The sequence below is a fragment of the Nicotiana attenuata genome, chromosome 8 (genome assembly GCF_001879085.1).
Source record: "Nicotiana attenuata strain UT chromosome 8, NIATTr2, whole genome shotgun sequence".
In the NCBI taxonomy this organism is placed as follows: domain Eukaryota; kingdom Viridiplantae; phylum Streptophyta; class Magnoliopsida; order Solanales; family Solanaceae; genus Nicotiana; species Nicotiana attenuata.
This window is the reverse complement of record NC_031996.1, coordinates 6,251,714-6,269,105: the sequence shown is the minus strand read 5'-3', so window position 1 is coordinate 6,269,105 and position 17,392 is coordinate 6,251,714. Positions and strand designations below refer to the sequence as shown.

Below are 17,392 nucleotides of genomic sequence, written 5' to 3'. Positions count from 1 at the left end.
CTTGGTTACAAGGGCAGTCCTTTCACTTGGTGGAATGGTAGACCAAATGAAAAATGCATCTTCAAACGACTTGATAGGATCTTTGTCAATCTTCCTTACCAGAATCTCTTCCCAAACATAAAAGTAGAACACCTGATACGGACGGGATCTGATCACACACCTTTGAGGGATCTGATCACACACCTTTGCTGATGAGCTGTGGGCAGGAGTCTATGCAATTTGTTAAACACTTTAAGTTCCTTAATTTTTGGACAAAGCATGACTCTTTCAAACAAGTTGTCAAGCAAAACTGGTGGGCAGATTTTATTGGGGACCCTTTCTTGATGTTCAAACAGAAGTTGAAGCGCGTGAAAGTTGCCCTCTCGCACTGGAGTAAAGTTACTTTTGGTGATATCTTCAAGTAACTAGCTATTAGGGAGGATATTGTCAGAGTAAAGGAGATACTATTTGAGGAGGAACCAACAATACAAAACAAAATTGTACTTCAACAAGCACAGGCATAATTGAAAAGATACCCGAGCATTGAAGAACAATACTAAAAACAAAAGGCAGGACTGAAGTGGTTTACTGAAGGGGATAGAAACACAAGATTCTTTCACAATCATGTCAATGGCAAGAGGCAGAAATTGAACCTCAAAAGGATACAGGACAAAGATGGTAATTGGCTTGAATCACAGGAACATATGGAAAATGATGCAGTGGAGTTCTTCAGCAACTAGTTTACACAAACAGGGGATACCACTAACTATGAAATGCTCCACATTGTACCTACTATGGTGACACTTGAACAAAATTTGGAGTTGTGCAAATACCCTACAATAGATGAAGTAAAGGATGCAGTTTTTGCTTTGTCTGGTGATAGTGCAAGTGGAGCAGATGGTTTTACTGGATTGTTCTATCAAACATGCTGGGACATTGTGGGAGAAGATATCTACATGATGCTTCAAGAGTTCTATGGTGGGGCACCGCTCCCAAAATCCACAACACATACTAATCTTGTTCTACTGCCTAAGAAACTTCAAGTTCAAACCATCTCAGACTTAAGACCAATCAGTCTAAGCAACTTCATCAACAAGGTAATATCAAGGGTATTACATGACAGAATGGAGAAGATACTTCCCTCTTTGATTTCGCCCAACCAATCTGCTTTTGTTAAAGGAAGGAGTATTTTTGAAAATGTATTGCTCACGCAAGAAACAATTACTGATATAAGGTTGGGAGGGAAATCCGCCAATGTTGTAATCAAAATTGACATGGCGAAGGCTTATGACAAGGTTTCTTGGAAATATCTTCTACATGTTCTGAGGAAGATGGGGTTCGCCGAGCATTTCATCAACATGATAGGGAACTTATTGGTCAACAACTGGTACTTAGTGCTAATCAATGGCCAAGCATCAGGGTTTTTCAAATCCAGCAGAGGGGTATAACAAGGGGATCCCCTTTCTCCAGCATTGTTCATTCTGTCTGCAGTAATTCTTTCCAGATCACTGAACATTGTATTCTTAGAGAAGAGATTCAAAGGATTCGGAATGCCTAAATGGACAGATCCTTAAAACCATTTGGCTTACGCAGATGACACAATAATCTTTTCTTCTGCTGATCCTTATTCTTTGAAAAAGGTTGTTGATGTGCTCACAAGCTATGAACAAATTTCTAGACAGCAGATTAAGAGGTCAAAGGGCTCCTACTACATGCATACAAAGGTGTCAAGGAATCTGCAGGACTCTGTTGGTTCAATCACTGGCTTTCAAAAGGGAACTTTCCCATTCACTTATCTAGGGTGTCCAATATTCTATAAAAGGAGAAGCAAGGATTACTACAATGACCTCATAAAAAAGGTGAAGGCTAAACTACAATTTTAAAAGGGGAAACTGTTATCGTTTGGAGGCAAATCAACATTTATAACTAGTGTGCTCCAAAGTTTACCTGCGCACATACCTTCGGTCTTGGATCCTCCTAACAATGTTATTACACACTTACATAAGATGTTTGCAAGATTCTTTTGGAGCTACAATGATGAAGGCAGAAGCAGGTACTGGTCAAAATGGCTAAACTTGTGTTTCCCTAATGAAAAAGGAGGATTGGGGTTCAGATCACTATTTGATGTCTCAAAATCACTATCACAAAACTATGGTAGAAATTCAGAACATCGAAGTCATTGTGGTCAAATTTCATGTGGAATAATATTGCAAGAAGGAAATTCCTACAGTGGTGCGATTCCGAAAGGGATCACATGTTTGGAGGAAAATGCTGCAAGCAAGAGATAAGGTCGAACATGAAATCTCGTGGCAATTATAAAGGGGGTCAGCAAATGTTTGACACGAAAATTGGACTGGAATTGGACCTCTATATCATCAAGTACCACCTCAGTTCGACATCAATGAAGAGTTATAAGAAGCGTCAGACGTACGAACAGAAAATGGGTAGGATGACCATCTCTTGCTTACAAGCTACGAACAAATTTCTGGACAGCAGATTAACAAGTCAAAGAGCTCCTACTACATGCATACAAAGGTGTCAAGGAATCTGCAGGACTCTGTTGGTTCAATCACTAGCTTTCAAAAGGGAACTTTCCCATTCACTTATCTAGGTTGTTGACGTGCTCACAAGCTATGAACAAATTTCTGGACGGTAGATTAACAAGTCAAAGAGCTCCTACTACATGCATACAAAGGTGTGAGGGAATCTGCAGGACTCTGTTGGTTCAATCATTGGCTTTCAGAAGGGAACTTTCCCATTCACTTATCTAGGGTGTCCAATATTCCACAAAAAGGGGAAGCAAGGATTACTACAATGACCTCATAAAAAAGGTGAAGGCTAAATCTTACAAGAAGGGGAAACTATTATCGTTTGGAGGCAAAGCAACACTTATAACTACTGTGCTCCAATGTTTACCTGCGCACATACTTTCGGTCTTGGATCCTCCTAACAATGTTATTACACACTTACATAAGTTGTTTCCAAGATTCTTTTGGAGCTCCAATGATGAAGGCAGAAGCAGGTACTGGTCAAAATGGCTAAACTTGTGTTTCCCTACTGAAAAAGGAGGATTGGGGTTCAGATCACTATTTGATGTCTCAAAATCATTATTCGAAAAACTATGGTAGAAATTCAGAACATCGAAGTCATTGTGGTAAAATTTCATGTGGAACAATATTGCAAGAAGGAAATTCCTACAGTGGTGTGATTCCGGAAGGGATCACATGTTTGGAGGAAAATGCTGCAAGCAAGAGATAAGGTCGAACATGAAATCCCGTGGCAATTAAAAAGGGGGTCAACAAATGTTTGGCACGAAAATTGGATTGGAATTGGACCTCTATATCATCAAGTACCACCTCAGTTCGACATTAATGAAGAGTTATAGGAAGCATTAGACTTAAGAACAGAAAATGGGTGGGATGACCATCTCTTGCTTACATGCTACGAACAAATTCTGGACAGCAGATTAACATGTCATAGAGCTCCTACTACATGCATACAAAGGTGTCAAGGAATCTGTAGGACTCTATTGGTTCAATCACTGGCTTTCAAAAGGGAACTTTCCCATTCACTTATCTAGGTTGTTGACGTGCTCACAAGCTATGAACAAATTTCTAGACAGCAGATTAACAAGTCAAAGAGCTCCTACTATATGCATACAAAGGTGTCAAGGAATCTGCACGACTTTGTTGGTTCAATCATTGGCTTTCAAAAGGGAACTTTCCCATTCACTTATCTAGGGTGTCCAATATTCTACAAAAGGAGAAGCAAGGATTTCTACAATGACCTCATAAAAAAGGTGAAGGCTAAACTACAATCTTACAAGGGGAAACTGTTATCGTTTTGAGGCAAAGCAACGTTTATAACTAGTGTGCTCCAAAGTTTACCTGCGCACATACTTTCTGTCTTGGATTCTCTTAACAATGTTATTACACACTTATATAAGATGTTTGCAAGATTCTTTCGGAGCTCCAATGATGAAGGCAGAAGCAGGTACTGGTCAAAATGGCTAAACTTGTGTTTCCCTAATGAAAAAGGAGGATTGGGGTTCAGATCACTATTTGATGTCTCAAAATCACTATTCACAAAACTATGGTAGAAATTCAGAACATCGAAGTCATTGTGGTCAAATTTCATGTGGAACAATATTGCAAGAAGGAAATTCCTATAGTTGTGTGATTCCGGAAGGGATCACATGTTTGGAGGAAAATGCTGCAAGCAAGAGATAAGGTCGAACATGAAATCCCGTGGCAATTAAAAAGGGGGTCAGCAAATGTTTGGCACGAAAATTGGATTGGAATTGGACCTCTATATCATCAAGTACCACCTCAGTTCGACATTAATGAAGAGTAATAAGAAGCATGAGACTTAAGAACAGAAAATGGGTGGGATGACCATCTCTTGCTTACAAGCTACGAACAAATTTCTGGACAGCAGATTAACATGTCAAAGAGCTCCTACTACATGCATACAAAGGTGTCAAGGAATCTGCAGGACTCTGTTGGTTCAATCACTGGCTTTCAAAAGGGAACTTTCCCATTCACTTATCTAGGTATTTGACGTGCTCACAAGCTATGAACAAATTTCTGGACTGCAGATTAACAAGTCAAAGAGCTCCTACTACATGCATACAAAGGTGTCAAGGAATCTGCAGGACTCGGTTGGTTTAATCACTTGCTTTCAAATGGGAACTTTCCCATTCACTTATCTAGGGTGTCCAATATTCTACAAAAGGAGAAGCAAGGATTACTACAATGACCTCATAAAAAAGGTGAAGGCTAAACTACAATCTTACCAGGGGAAACTGTTATCGTTTGGAGGTCAAAGCAACATTTATAACTAGTGTGCTCCAAAGTTTACCTGCGCACATACTTTCGGTCTTGGATCCTCCTAACAATGTTATTACACACTTACATAAGATGTTTGCATGATTCTTTTGGAGCTCCAATGATGAAGGCAGATGCAGGTACTGGTCAAAATGGCTAAACTTGTGTTTCCCTACTGAAAAAGGTAGGATTGGGGTTCAGATCACTATTTGATGTCTCAAAATAACTATTCGCAAAACTATGGTAGAAATTCAGAACATCGAAGTCATTGTGGTCAAATTTCATGTGGAATAATATTGCAAGAAGGAAAATCCTGCAGTGGTGCGATTCCGGAAGGGATCACATGTTTGGAGGAAAATGCTGCTAGCAAGAGATAAGGTCGAACATGAAATCCCTTGGCAATTAAAAAGGGGTCAGCAAATGTTTGGCACGAAAATTGGACTGGAATTGGACCTCTATATCATCAAGTAGCACCTCAGTTCGACATCAATGAAGAGTTATAAGAAGCGTCAGACTTAAAAATAGAAAATGGGTGGGATGACCATCTGTTAGATCAAACATTCTCGGCAGATATAGCCGACCATATCAGGCAAGAGGTACACTTTGAAAATGCAGATGACTACTGGGACACACCTATATGGATGCCAACAATAACAGGAAAGTTTACAGTTGGAAGTGCATGGCACATCTTGAGGCATAGAGAACGCGCAAATCCAGAATTAAAATCATTATGGACAAAAGGATTACCATTAAAAATCTCTTTCTGTCTATGGAGATTAAGGAGAGGCAAGGTGCCAACAGATGACTTATGGAGGAGAAATGGATATCAAGTTGTTTCAAAATGTTGGTGTTGCTTTCCTTCCAAGAAGAAACATTATAATACATTTTCCTTACAAGCACAACTGCCACAACTGTGTGGAAATACTTTTTGCAAGCTGCTGGAATCGTGGTCAACATGATACACCTTCACCAAGTTATTAGAGCTTGGTGGAATGGGGCATGCTGTCCAAAGCTAAAGCCACTGTTCCAGGCTGCACCAAGGATCACTTCTTGCGAAATCTGGAAGAGGAGAAAAATTATTAAAGATAGAGGCAGAATAGTATCAGTTAAAAGGGTGGTGCATGAGGTTACCAATACTCTTCATCAACTAGCTAAACTAAGGTTTGCTTGGCTAGCAAATATACCTATTCTTTGGCCAGATATGGTTAGCTTATTTGAATCATTAAACCAGTTGTTATCACCAAAAGAATTACATGGCAGATTCCTAATGAGAGATGGTTTGAGTGCAACATAGATGGTGCGTCCAGAGGGAATCCAGGACCAAGTTCATACGACTTTTGTTTGAGGAATGATCATGGAGATGTTGTCTTTGCAAGGGCAGAACAGATTGGGATTACAACTAAATATGGTTGCAGAGGCGAAGGCAATACCGGAAGAACTTTCTTATTATATTCAAATGGATCTTCATCCTTTAGTCATTGAGACTGACTCAATGGTTATGAAGAAGACAATTGAAGGAGAATGGTAGGTGCCTTGGGGCATTAGCAAAGAAGTGAAGAAGATAAAGGAAATGAAGGGGCAATTCAATGTGATTTTTCAACACGTCCTTAGGGAGGGAAACAATGTTGTTGATTTTCTAGCTAACAGAGCTTTTTCTTTTGCAGGTACAATAGAATTCCAATCATTCTTTGAATTACCTAGTGCTGGAAAAACACTGGTTAATCAAGACAAGAGTCAAATGCCTCATCTAAGGACAAAGATCGCAAGAAACAAAAATGTTGTCCACTGTTGATATGGTTATGATGATACAAAACAAGAATACCTACATATTCTCCCTCATCTATCAAATCAATTACATGCTACACATTCACACAAAAAACAAATTTCATGGAGGTAAAAAAGCTGGAATAGATTGGAAGTTTGGACAAAGCTTGGACAAAGATTTCACTCTCAATTGCTGCTATTCTCCTGTCAAGCTATTCTGTTTCTTCAACTCCTGCTACTGAGATGCTAATGCTGTTGCTGTGTGCAAATGATGCTGCTATCTATCTGCTGCTACTGGTGATGATGCTAAGAATGCTAAGACTGCTACTTCTGCTCCTGCTGCTGATACATGCTGTAGTGCTGCGACACTACTGTTATCCAGTTGCTACTGATACTTGATAGAATTTAAGGGTCCACCAAACTCAATAGAGAACCAGCTTCTCTATCAGGTTCAACAGAACATACGCACACCGCAGTAAGAGAACACATAGAAATTTTACGTGGAAAATTTCCAGCTCAACGGGATTAAAAACCACGACCTACCCTTGTAGGATTTCAACTTTACTACTGAGCAACTTTAGATTACAACCTGTAACCTAGGAATTAACCTCTTAATCCCTCACTAACTTGTAACACTTTATTACAAGCCACTTTGTAATAACTCTATTACAAAGACTTTAAACCTAGGAATTAACCTCTTAATCCCTCACTAACTTGCAACACTCTATTACAAGCCACTTTGTAATAACTCTATTACAAAGACCTTACAACTCGACTAACTCTAGTCAAGACACAAACACAAAGGTTTATGATTTACAAAGATTTCCTACATAATGCTTCTAACTAAGCTAAGTAGAAATTACAAAGAGAGTGCTTTAACAAAGGTACAACACAACTAAGGACATTTAATAACTTCAATACATGGAACGGGTCATTGGATATGTTGTTCTTCGTTGTTGATGCCCTTGAGAATCACTTGTAAGATTGACACAAACTTGAGAGAATGCTTGATAAGTTCTTGAATGTGCAAGTCGTTTGTTTTACCTTTGCTTGATGTTAATATCTCATATGTGATATCACTTGAATGATATGAGCAAGTTAGGTAAAGGGAATTCCCCGTAAAGTTGACTGTTGCACTATTTCTGCATTGTAGCGTGTGTAGACAACAACTTTACAGCTGGGGCAGTTGACTTGTACAGTCTCCTCGGGAACTTGTAGCTACCTGTTCCCTCTGCTGTTCCCTCTACTGTTCCTTTGACCCTGAAGAGTTGATTGTCTCTCCAACTGGAGATTTGGTGATCTTTAAGTTTTTGAGGTTATGTATCATGTTTCTTATTTGGTTCTTATAAGTAAGTTTGTTAGATCATCAAAACATAATCGGGATACACGTATAACCTATCAATTTCGGATACACATATAACCTATCAATTTTCCCCTTTTTGATGATGACAAACTTATAATTCAAGTTCCCCCTAAGAACCAGAATGACATTCGCATTTCCTGTATTCCCCCTGAATCTGTTCCCCATCTTGTTCCCCCTCAATTATTTCCCCCCTTTTGGCATCATAAAAAAATCATTAACAAGCATTAAGAAAAAAGTAGTCCAGCTTGGTTAATTCATGTGACATGTGTGCACACAAATATGACTGAAAACAGAACATAAGAGCAAGGCATACACAACAAAAGGAGGAAGTTTTCATTAATTGTGGATAATTAAGCAGGGAGCAGTTCCAATATTTTCAGACACATCCACAAAATAAAAACAGTAAAAACAAAAGTACCAGTCATAAGCATCATATGAACTAAAATAAAGAACATACACTAAGAACTTGACACTTGGGAAAGGGGCACTGTTTAGGGAGCATTGAAAGGGAAAGGCCTAGATGAGGAGGCAAGGGTTCGAAGAAGAATGTCCATTCAAGCATTGGGTGACACCTGCTCGTTGAGCAGTCTCTCCTTCAGGTCCTTAACCTGTTTCCTGAGGTCGGCATTTTCTTTTGTCAGATGGGTAACCTCTGTGCTTTGAGAGCTGCTGGAACCAGGTGCCCCCTGAACCTGACTGAGCTGACCTTCGTGAATGGCATTCCTTGCCTTTAGCTTTCTTATGTACGCCCCCACAACACCTTTTGGTTTATCAATTTTTCCTTGCTAGCATCCTGGGTATCACCAACCTTGGTCTTCTTGGAGGAACCAGGTTCCTTACTAGCATCAGCCTTCCTTTTCACTGATTTTCTTACACTCTTGCCTTTCTCTGTAGATTTCCTGGAGATCTTCTCAGCAAACTCCTCAGCCACTTTTTCACAAGACTCCTCAACCATTTTCTCATCCTCTTTCTCACCAGATTTTTCACCCTCAACTTTCCTCAACTCCTTTTCACTCACAGAGGACTCCCTCTTGGACTTTAGAACAGTAACTTTCTTTGAGGACTTACGAACCAAGGGACCAGGTTCCTCTTCTACCTCATCATCCACATTTAGGAGCCACTACCTTCTCATTGACAACCTTTCCATCTTTCACCAATCTCCTCTTCTTCTTTTCCTTTTCTTTTTACTTTTCCTTAAGACGGACTCAGTTCTTCCTTCTTTTGCAACCTTGTGATGGGTCTCTTAGACGAAGACCCCTGGGGAGGTGCCTTTCTACTCCTAGCACTAATAAAGCTCGCCAGAGCCACATTTTCATAATCTTCTTCTTCACTATCCTCCTTCTCCTTCTCAGACAAAGATCGCATCTCAGGAACCACACTTGTTTATGGCTCAGCATAGAAATGAGAAGAGGGAGCAGGATCAGTACAGACCTGGGGTTCTTGTGGAGAACCGGTGGTTTTATCCCAAGTGGAAGAAGAGGGCTCCTCTTGGGAGGAGGGATCAGGTTCCTTAATTGGTTCCACAGTAGTACTGTCAGGTGCCAAAGTTTCGAAAGGCACCAGTTTCCTACCCTCGACATCTGCACCATTTTCTTCCCCCTTGAGACTCAGATACAACCTCATAACCTCCAACCAGAGTTCCCTCAGGAGCTATTGACAGCATATTTTCTTTAGCTTCCTGTTCTTGTAAATGATTTTCAGACATGGTGGAGTGTAGTGGGTTGAAGAAGAGAATTGTTTTTTTTTGTTTGAAGAAGGAAAGAGGAATCTTGGATTCTTTGATGTGAACAGTTATGAAAGTGACTGTGAGAGGAGTTATTTAATAGGGGTGAGGAATCGGTTAGGAATGTGTATCAATTTTAGGTAGTCGGGTCGCTTCAGATGAGACGCTTGTGTTCAAAAAGCGGGAAAGAGGGAAACTGACAATTTAATGGCGTGGCATCGTTTCAACTGTTTAAAAAATTGTGCATGAAGTACAAAGGAACAACTAATCTGTGTCAACGGAACCAGGTTCCTTGACAGATTTTGCAAATGTAAGCCTCGTCCTTTGACCAACGTGCAATGCATTAGCTGCTTATTTGCTCTGCAATCGTCATGCGTGTCTACCTGTAATGGTATAGAGAGGAGTTAGACTTTGCTAGAAAATACTTTTTAACTAATTTTACCTGTACATTTCCTTCATAGCCAATCATTAAGGGACCGGGTTCTTAGTTGGGTTTTATCAACCCCAGTGCTAGACGATTTATTTCAAAATGCTCTATTCTCAGGGCTTTGGTGAATATATCTGCAATTTGATCTTCTGTGCTGCAGAATTTCATGCATATGTGCTCTTTCTCAACATTGTCTATAAGAAAGTGATGTCGCACATCAATATGCTTTGTTTTCTTGTGTTAACCTGGATTCTTTGCCATGTTGAGTGCACTAGTATTGTCACATAGTAAGGGCACGCACTCAGGAACACACCAAAATTTTCCAGCTGCTGTTTAATCCATAACTGTTGAGCACAGCAAGATGCAGCACCCACATATTCAGCTTCTATGGAGGGGGCCACAGAGTTTTGTTTTTCTTGTACCCTATGAAATCAGACACGAACCCAGAAAAAGTTCCATGCCATAAGTGCTTTTCTTATCCACTAGATACCCAGCATGGTCGGCATCAACATACCCCATTAAGTCAAGGTTATCTCCTGAGAAATAGTAGAGAACTAGGTCCTGCATCCCTTTGAGATATCTTAGGATTCTCTTGGCAACTTTCAGATGAGATTCCTTTGGATTGGATTGAAACCCGGCACGAAGACCCACACTAAAAACAATATCTGGTCTGCTTGCTGTGAGGTACAAAAGTAACCCTATGATACCTCTATTCATGGTTTGATTTACAAGGGAACCAGGTTCATCCATGTCTAGACGAGTAGCTGTGGCGATGGGAGTGGCAATGATTTCTGATGTCTCCATGTCAAATCTCTTTAGTAGCTTCTTGATGTACTTCTGTTGACTTATCATTGTCCCTTTGGGAGTTTGCTTTACTTGTAAATCTAAGAAGAATTTCAGTTCCCCCATCATACTCATTTCTAACTCACTTCCCATGAGTTTTGCAAATTCTTCACATAGAGAGTCAACTGTTGCTCCAAAGATGATGACATCAACATAGATCTGCACAATGAGCAGGTTCCTTCCTCGTTTCTTCAAAAAAAAGAGTGTTGTCAATTTTCCCTCTTGTAAAGCCATTTTCTAGAAGGAATTTTGACAACTTTTCACACCAAGCACGAGGAGCTTGCTTTAACCTATACAAAGCCTTGTCGAGTTTAAAAACATGCTTCCAAACTCATCAAGTTTGTTTCTGAATACCCACCTGGTTCCTATAACCGTTCTGTCAGCAAGTCGTGGAACCAGGTCCCACATATTGTTCCTCTCAAATTGATGGAGTTCTTCTTGCATAGCTGTAATCCAGTCTATATCTTTCAATGCTTCCTTGATATTCTTGGGCTCTATTTAAGAGAGAAAGGCTGAGAAGGCAAATGAGTTTCTTGTCTTTGATCTGGTTTGAATTCCTCAACAGCTGGAGTTCCATGTACAACATCCACAACTCTGTTTTCTGCTTCAAATATTGTGATTGGGGGACCAGGTTCCTCTATGTCGGGTGGAGTCTCATCTTTAGTTCTGAGGAACAAGGTCCATGTAAATTTGGAATAGTCATCCACAATGACGAAAATATGTACCTTTTTCCTCCTCTACTTGGCACCCTCATAGGTCCACATAGATCCATATCGAGGAGATCAAGTGGCCTTGAGATGCTAACTTCCTTTTTGGATTGAAAGAGGATCTGACTTGCTTTCCTTTTACACATGCATCACACACCCTGTGATCCTTTAATCTTGACTTGGGCAGACCACAAACCAGGTCCTTCCTGACCAATTTGTTCAGCAGTGTAAAACTTGCATGACCCAGCCTTCTATGCCAAAGCTCAGCATTATCATCAACAACACTCAGACAGCTATGATCCCTTTGTCACAGTTTTGGGAAATACTCAGCAAGCTATACTTCAACCCCTTCACGTAGTACGCATTTTCAATAGAGTGGGAAAGAGATTTCTCGATCCTTCCAACTCCCAGAATGTATCCCTTCTTGCCATTTCCAAAGGATACACTCCCTCCCTGCAGGGCCTTCAGTGAAAGAAAATTATTTGTACTTCCAGTCATGTGTTTTGAGCAGCTGCTATCCATGTACCAATATTGACTTCTCCCTTTCATTGTTCCCCGCACAAGGAAATCAAAGGTTAGACTTAGGAATCAAAACAAGTTTGGGTCCCTTGTAATGAGGAAATGGGTGAGTGAGGGTTCTTTTGGTCCAAGCAAGCATTATACATTTTTTATGTGAAGGACCAGGTTCCCTTGCAACAGATACTTTTTCAGCAAAAACTTTGTTTTTCTGTTGAGACTAAATTCTGGCTTTACAATTTTCTTTAAAGTGCCCAGTGTTGCCACTGTGAGTGCAAAACCAATTGTCAAGTACAGTAACGTACTTCTATGAGGGTTGTAGGGAGTCTTTTCCCTTTGGAACCTGATTCCTTGCTTGTTTCCCCTATTGTTTGTGTACAAGCAGTGATAACATCAGAGGACCAGGTCCACTTAAGTGATTTTTCAAGATCACTCTTCACTCTTCCTAGTTCTTCCTGAAGTTGTTTGTTTTTCTCAAGCTCGGCACACAAACTAGATTTCACTAATCTTAACTCATTTTCAAGCTTAAGGTGTGCCTCACTTGCAACTTCCTTTCCCTTTTGAGTGTTTACAGGCCTATTTTTCCTTCTTAGTTCCTCAATTGTTTTCTTTAGGTCTACAACTACTACCAATAGGTCATCTCTCTCGTGCTCTATGTTTGCAATTCTCTCAGTCAAGGTATCTTTTTCCATTTTTAAACTCTCAATGGTCTCACTTAGATCAACCGCAACCACCACTAAATTATCTCTCTCGTGTTCTATTTCTCCTAGTTCCATTGTTAGCACATTTTTACCATTAATGAGAGTGTGGTAAGCATCGATCAATACATTTGCCGAAGATATAAGCTTCTTTTGAGAATAGGATTTCAAATTTCATTGAACATCCAAAAAGTTTACCTCATCATCATTATCATCGTCATCTCCATCATCATCAGAATGCGCCATCAAGGCAAAAATATAGTCATACTCAGCTGCTTCACTTCCCACTACCATCATGGAGTTGTCACCTTGCCCATCATCTTCTCCGGATTCGCTGGAAGAGTGTCCCCATGCAGTAAGAGCCTGTTTCACAATGTTGTCAGCGACGTCTTTTCTTTTGAATCTTTTGTCAGGAACCTGGTTCCTCTTTGTTGTTTTTTCACTGTTGCGTTTGTATTGATCTTGCTTAAGAAGAGGACAATCCTTGATGAAATGTCCTGGTTTGCCACACTTATGACATAGGTCATAACCTTTTGGCTTGCTGGAGCTGCCCCTTTTTGGAATGCCTCTATTTCTACGAACCATTTTCTGAAACCTTCTTGTCAGGTAGGCCATATCAGCATCCTCACCACCTGAGTCATTGTTGTCCATCTTGAGGATGAGGTTCTCCTCCCTTTTGGGCTCTCTTCTCACAATGTATTTCTTCTTCTTCATTTCATAGGTCTTAAGATTGCCGACAAGTTCATCAATGGTCAGCTCCTGAAGATCCTTTGCCTCTGTAATGGCATTTACTTTGCTTTCCCAGGAACCAGGTAATACTAAGTATCTTCCTGACAAGTTTGTTCCTGGGAATGATCTCTCCCAGTGAGTGAAGCTCATTGATGATAGACGTGAAGCGAGTGTGCATATCCTGAATGGAATCATCATCCTTTATTCTGAAAAGCTCGTATTCAATTGTAAGTATGTCAATCTTTTATTGCTTAACCTGTGTTGTCCCTTCATGAGCTTTCTGAAGAGCCTCCCAGATTTCTTTTGTTGATTGGCATGCCGATATCCTGTTATATTTATCAGGACCAATGCCACTAATAAGAATTTTCTTTGCACGCAAATTCTTTTCTATGGCCTTTCGATCAGCGTCATTGAATTCCTTCCTTATTTTGGGAATGGCTACAGTTGGGTCGTCAAGATTCTTGGTAGGAACAAAGGGTCCATCGCAGATAACATCCCATAGCTCTGAATCTTCAGCCATGATGAAGTCGTGCATCCTAGTCTTCCACCATCCATAATATTGGTCGTTGAACCTTGGTGGTCTGTAAGTAGACTGGCCTTCTTCGAAGTTTGGTGGAGCAGCCATGTGGATCCTTTATAGGTGTTAACCTGATAGAAAGAACCTGCTCTGATACCAATTGATAGAATTTAAGGGTCCACCAAACACTATAGAGAACAAGGTTCTCTATCAGGTTCAACAGAACACACGCACACTGCAGTAAGTAAGCGAACACAAAGGAAATTTACGTGGAAAATTCCCAGCTCGACGGGATTAAAAACCACGACCTACCCTTGTAGGATTTCAACTTCACTACTGAGCAACTTTAGATTACAACCTATTGTGACCTAGGAATTAACCTCTTAATCTCCCACTAACTTGTAACACTCTATTACATGCCACTTTGTAATAACCCTATTACAATGACTTTAAACCTAGGAATTAACCTCTTAATCCCTCACTAACTTGTGACGCTCTATTACAATCCACTTTGTAATAACTCTATTATAAAGACTTTACAACTCGTCTAACTCTAGCCAAGACACAACCACATGGATTTATGATTTACAAAGATTTTCTACACAATGCTTCTAACTAAGCTAAGTAGTAACTATAAGTAGAGTGATTTAACAAAGGTACAACACAACTAAGGACATGTAATAACTTCAATACATGGAACTGGTCCTTGATTATGTTGTTCTTCGTTCTTGATGCCCTTGAGAATCAATTGCAAGATTGACACAAACTTGAGAGAATGCTTGATAAGTTCTTGAATGTGCAAGTCATTTGTTTTACCTTTGCTTGATGTTAATATCTCATTTGTGACATCACTTGAACGATGTGAGCAAGTTAGGTAAAGGGCATTCCCTATAGTGTTGACTGCTGCACTGTTTCTGCACTGTAGCGTGTGCAGGCAGCAACTTTACAGCTGGGGCAGTTGACTTGTACGGTCTCCTCAGGAACTAGTAGCTACCTGTTCCCTCTGCTGTTCCTTTGACCCTGTAGAGTTGAATGACTCTCCAACTGGAGACTTGTTGATCTTTATGTTCTTAAGGTTGTGTATCAGGTTCTTTATCTGGTTCTTATCAGTACGTTTGTTAGATCATTAAAACATAACAGGGATACACATATAACCTATCAATTTCGGATACATATATAACCTATCAATGATACTACTACTGCAGTTGCTATGGATGGATTGCTCAACTTATGTTGATGCTGCTACTGCAGATGTCGTGCTGATCATTTGGTATTTGATGCTGCTGCGGCTGTTTTCTTTTCAAGCTTCTCGATTGGGATCTACACACAAACAATCAAAACAAAACTGGTGGTTAATTCAGAGATTTTCAATCTTCTTCTCTTCTGAGGCTCAACAAGGAACTACCAAAAGGACATTTTTTCAAAATATGTTCACACGGTGCACTACGTTGACAAATCAAGTACTAAAGAAGCTACAACTACAACTCTTTAGACAAAAAATAAATGTTCAAATTGAATTTCTTTACAACTTGTGAATTATACATACCTATTAATATGGGATTGCAACAGATGGCGCCTGGTGAGAGCTTTGTAGGTGCTACAACAAATTAGTTGTAGTTGGTGTGTAAATTCATTGTCGTCAACAACAATTGGATGTTTCAAATTAATAGCTTTGTACCTTTTCTGTTATTTACATGCTATTGCTACATTGTATTAGGTTGCAATAGTCATTACCTTTCTGTTTGTATTTTGTTTTTGGTTTCACCTGAACATTGTGTAACTTTAACCCGATTTGGGATTTTAAATATATATATATATATATATATATATATATATATATATATATATATATAAAAGTTACTAGGTGAATAACCTAGTTGTCTATTTGCTAAAAAAAATTTACACATAAATCAAAACCTAATACCAAAACAATTGTTCTCTCTCTCTATCTCTCTCTCTTTATCTATCTATCTATCTTTCTTTCTAGACCATAGCGACTCATTTTTCAATGGCGGTGGAAGCGACAAACCAACGAAAACTCTGATGGAGGAGCTAGAAAATGATGTAGAGGACTTGGATTTCCTTTTACTGCCGAAGCAAATATTCGGTCCAGACGAGAATAGGGTGAAGAAAGTAGTGGAATACAAGTTTAACTCTAAAAGAAACAAGGTGAAAATCACTACTACGACACATATCCGTAAGCTCGCGAAGGCTAGGATGAGCAAAAGGGCTGTTGAGAGGTGGTCTTGGCTTAAGTTTGGGGATGCAGTTCATGAGGATGTGGGTTCTTGTCTCACCATTTTTTCTACTAAGGAGATTATTCTTGAGTGCCCTAGATCCCCCCCCCCTACCCGATTCCAAGCAAGAAGAAGCTAAAGTTGCGGGAGACTCTTAGGCTCAAATTGGTAAAAGCGGGGGTTGTTATTATGGTGTGTAGGGCCTGTGGCAAGAAAAGTGGTCATTGGATATCAATATGCCCATTCAAAGGTCTTGCTCAGCCAAGTGACACATTTATAGATAAGCCACCGTCAGCAGAAGTGCCTTCCACTAAAGTTAGACCTCAGAAGGGACCTTTCATTCCTCCAAGCATGGGAGGTGGTGGTGCATAGAGATGAAGTGGTGGTGGAACTAAAATGAGAAAAAGGAATGAAGAGAAATTTGTTAGGTTCACCAATCTTTCCGAGGACACTCGGGAGGCTGACTTGTTGGAGTTATTCTGTCCCTTGGGTTATGTCAGCCGAGAATATGTTGCCATTGATCAAAAGATAGGAATTAGCAACGGGTTTCGTTTTGTCAACAGGAAAAATGCTGTGAGGGCAATAAACAAGCTCAATGGTTATGGTTATGGCAATCTCATCCTTAGAGTTGAATGGGTTGCTCTTGTCGTGCCCCATTTTCTCGCGAAAGCGGGTTTTGACATGAGAAAACTCTTTTAAAGGGTATTCTAAGAGAAGAGTCACCACCTAAAGATTTTAAGGTTTGTTAGGATACTTATTTGCGGATAACTTTGTTTTAACTAGTCAGAATTTTGGGTAAGGGCTCAAGCTACCTCGAAAAGAAAGTGTTAGGAACTCTTCGAGGTCCACACCTTTGCCCGTCCGAATTTTAAGCTTTGTGGAAATATTAAGTTATTAAATAGATTATTCTAAGTGTACAAATAAATTGATTGTTAAGTTAAGTGACTGAATGGTTAAATACGTCACTAGTTATTCTAAATGGAACAAGTTGATCGGATATAGCTCAATTATAAAAAACCACTAGATTTGAAGAAAACATCATATAGATAGACAAAGATGAAAC

The 17,392-nt window shown here is 39.8% G+C and overlaps 1 pseudogene; it reads left to right on the top strand.

The window, feature by feature from the left end:
• On the top strand, positions 16,136 to 17,028 carry LOC109231456 (annotated as a pseudogene).